This window comes from Sturnira hondurensis, unplaced genomic scaffold, assembly GCF_014824575.4.
Source record: "Sturnira hondurensis isolate 20B ecotype Veracruz unplaced genomic scaffold, ASM1482457v3 Scaffold0000236, whole genome shotgun sequence".
Taxonomy (NCBI): domain Eukaryota; kingdom Metazoa; phylum Chordata; class Mammalia; order Chiroptera; family Phyllostomidae; genus Sturnira; species Sturnira hondurensis.
Genome location: NW_028072867.1, coordinates 275,301 through 283,060, shown reverse-complemented (window position 1 = coordinate 283,060; position 7,760 = coordinate 275,301). Strand labels below are relative to the sequence as shown.

The 7,760-nt window shown below is 39.3% G+C and overlaps 1 pseudogene; it reads left to right on the top strand.

Annotated features, from left to right (window-relative positions):
• The first annotated feature begins 3,272 nt into the window (after nt 1-3,272).
• Nucleotides 3,273-4,777, top strand: LOC119002497 (RNA-binding protein 39-like; annotated as a pseudogene).
• The last annotated feature ends 2,983 nt before the right edge of the window (nt 4,778-7,760 follow it).

Below are 7,760 nucleotides of genomic sequence, written 5' to 3'. Positions count from 1 at the left end.
TTTTTTTTTCTGTGTGTGTGTTGGGGGTGGGGAGGGGTTATGGCAAGCACCAGCAATTCCAGCCTGCTGTACAAGAAATGGCCTTGACCACAATTTGGGGTGATGCATATCTCCCAGGTACAGCAATTTGGCTGGCACTGCCCATGTCCACCTCCAGGATGCTGAAATTAAAGATCCATATCAGGACCAACTAGGACACTGCCTGCACATCCACAGCATCTCTCCTTGACCTTTTTGTTCTCTTTTCTCCAACCATTCTTTCTGCAGTGGGATTTTCAGATGGGATTTAAGATGAGTATCCCTCATCTTCCAGGTTCCTGGTACTTATAACAAACCACTTTTCTTTAGAACAACTGCCTCTCAAGTATAGGCTTTCAAAGCAGTGTACAACTGGACCTGCACTTTGTTACAATATTTGAAGACTAGATGGAAGAACGTGAACACCCATAAGGTCCCAGCTGCTTGTGACAGGCTGGCCCCATGGCACGAATTGCAAGAATTTCCTAGCACCTGCCAAGAGTTTTCAGGGTCTCTCCCTGTAAAGGTATCACCTACCTTTAAATGTTTTACTGAGGAAAAGAAACAGGTCTCTGGGGAGTTGACAGATTCCAAGCTGGGTAGAGTCTTTGTTGTGAACAATCAGGAGCCCCTAGCCCCACCATTTCTGTTCACTGAACCATCTGGAATTCAATAGGAATCCATAGGAACTGCAGGTGGTAGGTACAACTCAAGTGCTAAGAAAAAGCCCAGTTCCCTGGTGTGGGGTTTGGATCATGCTTTGGTCTTCTGGATTATGGATTTCTAGGTTTTGAGTATTTGTTCCATTTGAAAGCTCTCATCTGTTCTGCTTGGGAGCTCTGTGAGAGCTATTGTCTGTCTGAAGTGAAATTTTGGTTATAGTTGTCCTCTATTTGTTGTCTTATATTTTGAGAACTGACCTTGCTCTTTGCTGTTTTATTCACACAGAAAACCGTCCATACTTGTCACCTGAGAATTGTGCAATTTAAAACATGTGATGGTCGTTCAAACTAATGTCCCAGTTCCTCCTGTCAGAGGATTTCATTTTAGAGTACTTATTTCTTTGAGGTTTGCCTTTGCTTTACATGTTGTTTTTTTCATTGTTGGAAAATGGGCAGCTGGGTCCCAATGCCATCAGGGAGTCCATTAAGTCACATTTTAGCTGACTAGTCACCTCACAGCTAGAAGTCAATGACTAATTGGAATTGTTTTTCCTAAATGTCTGATAAGTAGAATAAGATTTCTTCAGTGCAAGCTTTCCTGTTGTTACATCATGAGGATTCTACTCAGGATTTAAAGTGATGGTTCAAAGAGAGGGAAAAGAACTCATTCCCCTCCCAGACTGTAAACTCAGAAAGAAGAAAAATGAGAAGATATGTCTTTTAAACACTCTGAATCCTCCTCCTACATGGGTGGGAGCTGTGGGGGTCTCAGGAACAATGGGAAAATTCATGACACCCCCAAATCTGTGCATGTGCAGAGGCAGCAGGAACAACTGCTTTGTTTCAGTGTAAGAGAAAAAAAGGGCCTTTTTCAACTCAAGATGCTTTCCATCCAAGCCTTGTATCTGCCCTGCCCCTACCCTAGCCTCCTTAAAGTTGTCAAAGATAAATTAAAAACAAAGAAGACTTCTCCTTACTACTATCATTAATAATTATATGTACATGGATGGTTAAAAATGTACTATCTGAAATGTTATCTTTTAGGATCATGTGGTCTCGAAAAATAATCAATATTAAACCTTGTTTAAATTTAATTGTGTTTTAAAGTTATTAACACAAAATATTTGGTTGTTTTGTCTGGTTTGTAGGAATATAATTACATTCTTTATCTCTTACAGAATTTGTCAAGAAAGTGTCTTGGGTAATAGTTGACATTAAAATTGCATAAAGATGTTAAGAACTAAAAATAGGTATAAATAAAATGAAAGGTTTTGATAAGACTTTTTATCACAAGTAGTCTATTTATTATATAAAATATATATAATCTATACATGTATAGTTTTCCAAGGTCTTTGGTGACTGGAATACTGTAGTTTTGCTAGGTTAAATGGTGAAAGTCATTGAATCTTTAGATAATTTTAAGCAACAGAATACTGAAATATATATTGATATGAGTTTTCCTACTTTGGCTTCTTAATGCAGAGAAGCTAGAAAGTTTATTTGGATGTGTTAATAAATATAACTAGTACTTTATTTGAAGTATGTCTTTTGAAATTATGAATGTGTATGCCAATGAAAAAAATAAACTTTCTAAAAGTTATGAAATTTTAGAAATTATCCATTGAAATAATGCTATTTACTTACTTTTCATTTTCATTAAAAACTAATGTTTCTAAGAAGTAAGAATTCTGATTAAGTCGGAAGGAAATTGTACTGTTTGATAATAGGAGATACAATGAAAGAAAATACTTGTTGCAGCAAAAGAAGAAACTAATTTGTTCTAAAGTTGTTTATTTTTGAATGAACTTTATTTTTAAAGATTTGACTGATTTATTTTTAGAGGTGGGGAAGAAAGGGAGAAATGAGGGAGAGAAACATCAATGTGTGGTTGCCTCTCCTATGCCACCAACAACTGGGGAACTGGACTGCTGTCCAGGCATGTGCCTCAGACTGGGGATCCAATAGGTGACCCTTTGATATGCAGGCTGGCACTCAATCCACTGAGCCACACGAGCCAGGGAAAATTCTTAAAAGCAAACTATAAGTGCCTGAGTACATTGCACAAAGACTGTGAACATCACAGAATCCATGCAAATTAAAGATTTGTGAAAAGATATCTTGAGAGAAAATCATATAGTTAGGCTGAATTATGAATTTAATTAGATAAATGAATGTAAATACCAAAAGTAAGCTAATGTTTTTCATTCCTCTTGCATCTGTTAAAAAGAAAATAAGTTTTTTTCTGTCTGTGTAGAATAAAAAGATAGTATATTTTTAAAAAATAGTTATGTGTTTTATTATGTTAATCGAGCTCTTGATTACATAAAACCCAATATTCTTTCTTGTAAAAACTAAAGTTTTAAGTTGCAGCCACCACTTCAGGGAGGCTCTGGGTACTGTCTCAGGGCTAGATCCTGAGCTGCCTAAGCCTCCTTCCTGTACTCGAGAATGGGCTTCTCTAATCCTATGGTTTCCTTTAGATTCGCTGGGGCCTGTCTGCCCTAGAGCCCAAAATTCGGGCTGGGCAGCACCGAGGCCTGGGTACAGGTGTAACTGTAGCAACAGCAGCAGCAGCAGCTCCCTTCTTTCTGAATACTAGCACCACAGGGGCGCAGAAGCCCTGACAGGTGTTTAGAGAGGAGGGCAGATAATATTGATATTGAAGCAATGCTAGGGGCTCCTTACAAGAAGGATGAGAACAAGTTAAGCAGTGCTAATGGCCATGAAGAACATAACAAAAAGAGGGGAAAAACAAGAGCAGAAGTCATAGTCGTGAACAAAAAAAAATTAAAAAAAAGGAAAAGTAAGAAACAGAATCTAAGCAGAGAATGAGAGAAAGGAAGTGAAGTAGAAGCAAAGAAGGGAGACAGAGGCCTCTGCTGAAGAAGTCAAGATCGCAGAATCAGAGGCTGCCATAGACGTCCTTACTCCACACCAAAATTTAACAGTGCCATCTGAGGAAAGATTGTGTTGCCTCATAGACTCAAATGAAGCAGGAGACACCCCTGAAGCAAAAGTCCATTAGGAAAGACAAGAGCCCTGTGAAGGAACCTATTGATAATTTAACTCCTGAGGAAAGTGATGCAAAGACTGTTTTCTGCCATAGCTGGCAGCAAGAATTTGGTGCCAACCAAATTCAATGCCTCTAGCAACAGGATTAACTGGCCAATGGGTTTTTTGGAGTGCCAATCATAGTACAGGCATCACAGGCAGAAAAAAAGAGAGCTGCATCAATGGCTAACATTCTACAAAGGGGAGTGTTGCGTCTATGAAGATTTATGTGGGCTCTACACTTTACACTTTAACACAATGGACAATATGCTTCAGGAGATCTTTGAGCCTTTTGGAAGGATGGGAAGTACACAGGTCATGATAGATAGTGATACAGCGTGATCTAAAGGATACAGATATATTATGTTTTCTGATTCAGAATAAGTCAAAAAGACTTTGGAACAACCTAATGGATTTGAGCTACCTGGAGGGCCAATGAAAGTTGGTAATGTGACTGATCATGCTGATGCTTCCAGAGCTGGATCATTTTTGATGATCTAAAGTTCATCCAGTGATGAACTGGATTGACTGGGGAACAACTGTTCATCTCCAATTAATGGCAAGACTTGCGGCGGGTACGGGTTTGCAGATTTCACCAGCAGCTCTGCAAGCTCTACAGATGACTGACTCTTTGGCATTTGGTGCTGTGGCAGATTTGCAAACAAGACTTTCTCAATAGACTGAAGCTTCTGCTTTAGCTGTGGCTGCCTCTGTTCAACCTTTTGTGACACAGTGTTTTCAACTTTCTAACATCTTGAATCCTCACACAGAAGAAGTTGGGTGGGATAGAGATTAAGGGCGATGTGATTGACAAATGTCATAAGCATGGAGGAGTTATTCACATTTATGTTGACCAAAATTCAGCTCTGGGCAATGTGTATGTGAAGTGCCCATCAGTTGTTACAGCCATTGCTGCTGTCAGTGCATTGCATGGCAGGTGCTTTGCTGGTAAAATAATAACGGCAGCTTATGTACTTCTTTCAACTTGTTAAAACCCATTTCCTGATTCTATGACAGCAACACAACTACTGGCTCCAAGTAGATGATGAAGGAAGATATAGTCCCCCATGTGCATAGCTCTTTTTCTGTCTTGAGGATTCATCTTCAGTTATCTTTTATTTAGATAAAAATTAAGAGGAAAGAGTCTACTGTCATTTGCATACGAATTCTGTTACCTTGAAAAAATAAAAATGTTAACAGGGATTCAGTATGCTCATTCTCCCTAACCCCAAAACCCCACTTATACAAAGCCGTTGTTCTCTTGTTCTGCCTTCTAAATATTCGTGTAGAAAATTACATGAAACATCTATAGGAAAAGCTCTAGGGGAACAAATGTGCTAATGTAAAAAGGCAGACAAGAATATGATGTTGTAATGTTTCACTTCAGAAGCCTAACTTTTTACACAGCAGTTACATTTCACATTTTTGCCAGTGTTGATGTTAGCTAATGGCTTATTAGAGGTTTCTGAAATACATATTTAGTGTATGGAAACTCAATAGAGCTTATGGCCTGTTTCATTAACATCTCACATGCTGATCAAAGGGAAGAAAATGTTTCAAAAGTTCATCTAAAAATATTTTATTGTTGTTCAATTACAGTTGTCTGCGTGCAACTCCCATCACTACGTCCAACCCAGCCAAACCCAACTCCCTCCCTTGTTTCCACTGCCACCTTGATTTTGTTCATAGGTCGTTTATTGTTTCTAAACACCCTTCCTCTTTCCCCCTACTCCTCTGCATTATCCCCTACCACCTGCTCTCTGGTTTCTGTCAGATTGTTCTTAATTTCAATGTCTTGGGTTATATTTCGTGCTTGCTTTTTTCTTTTGTTGATTAGGCTCTGGTTGAAGGTGAGATTATATGGTATGTATCCCTCACCACCTGGCTTATTTCACTTAGCATAATGCTCTCCACTTCCACCCATGATGTCACAAAAGGTAGAAGCTTCCTCTTTCTCTCTGCTGTGTAGTATTCCATTGGGTAACTGTACCTTTTTTTTTTTTTATCCATTCATTTACCGATGGGCACTTAGGTTGCTTCCAGCACTTGGCTATTGTAAATTTTGCTGCTATGAACATTGAGGGTGCATAGGTTCTTTTGGATTGGTGTTTCAGGGTTCTTAGGATATAATAATCGTAGGGTCAACTTTTCTTGCAAAGTGCCCCATCCGTCATGGGTGAAATTGAAACTACAAAAACAGAATCTTCTTGGGGAGGAGAAGGTCAATCTCTCACAGAAGAAAGACCAAGAGTCCCTTCCTCAAGACATTTTTATGGAGTTTGTTTTGCACAAGAATACAGGTAAGGATCAAACAATAGCATTCAAAGAAATATGAGGGCTTATCCTCAGTCAAGGTCGGATAGCTAAAGAGCCATAAAACTCTGAGGAACAAACTTCTTGCCTGGACCCTTATCATTTAAATGAGAGCATTCTAAACAAAACAGGCTTTACAGGATTTTACATATTCTTTTTTAGGCCCGATTACCTGGAACCTGCTCTAGGCAGCAAAGAGCTGCTCCACCTTCCCAGTCATAGGATTTTAGGCTTAAGTGGACTGGAGCCAGGAAGCTCTTTTCTAAGATTGAAATGGGGACTCAAGCTATCAGAAAAGCAGCTGGCGGGGGGTGGGGGAGTGGGCGAGGGTCCATGACTACCTCTTTGTTTCAGCCTCCCGAGTCCTTCCTTCATGGCCTCCCAAGTAATCGTGTCTGGCTTAGGATGCCCCTCCTCTGAGAGGTCATACATGTTTCTGACTAACTGACCAAGCATTCGAGGCAGGGGGTGAAGCAGAAGCAGTGTTGCCGGCAATGACAAGCTTTGTTTCCTTAGTGGCTTGCATTCTGGAGGTTGTTCACTCAGCCTTAGCCACGGGGGTGGGGGTGGGGGGTAGTTACAACTCCTGGAACCAGGCAGAGTGGTTCCCAACAAATCCTAGCAGTGGAAATCCTAGGTCAAAAACTAAAAAGGCAGCTCCATTTTTAGTTTTCTGAGGAAATTTCACATTGTTTTCCACAGTGTCTGCACCAGTCTGCATTCCCACCAACAGTGCTTCTAGGGTTCCCTTTTCTCCACAACCTCTCCAACACTTGTTTATTGATTTGCTTATGTGGGCTGTTCTCACCAGTGTGATGTGGTAATCTCATTGTGGTTTTAATTTGCATCTCTCTAAAGGTTAGTGATGCTGAGCATCTTTTCATATGTCTCTGGGTCTTCTGTATGTCCTCCTTGGAAAAGTGCCTGTTCAGGTCCTTTGCACATTTTTTTAATTGTTTTTTTTGGTCTTCCTGGAGTGGAGTCATGTGAGTTCTTTATATATTTTGGAGATCACACTCTTGTCCAGAGTATCATAATATGTGTTCCCACAGAGTTGGTTCTCGTTTTATTTTAATACTGTTTTCTTTAGCCATGCAAAATTCCTTACATTTGATGAAGTACCATTTCATTTGTTTATTCTTTCCTTTATGTCCCTTGCTTTCAGGGACATGTCAGTGAAGGTGTTGCTGTGTGGAATGTCTGAGATTTTCTTGCTGGTGTTTTCATCTAGGATGTTCATGGTGTTATGACTTCTATTTAAGTCTTTTATCCACCTTCATAATTCTATTTTTTGGGTGGTATGTTTTCAGTCAATGTATCTGTGAACATTTCTTTGTACATAAGTATTCTGGTGTGTCTAAGGATCTAAACAAAATGATCCCTGTATTTGCTCAAGATGTTTAATGACACTCTGGTAAGCAAAGACCCTGAACAAGAAATAGAAAATGCAGAAATAGGGTTTGTCTTGTTGCATATAATCTTTGCTCTTCTTAATCTCTGCGAGCTCTGAAATATATTTTTGGGTTACCTCAGTGTGTTTGACAAGACAGCTTGATATTTCTAGCAAACAAGTGACTTTCATATTGCAACAATCTTTGTAAGAACCATCTTTAATAAAAGTCTATTTAAAAGGCAAGAAAAGGTTTGAAAAATTATATTTATGTTTGATACATTATTGTCACTTTGGGTAAATAAATGTCCAATAATTTAGTATTC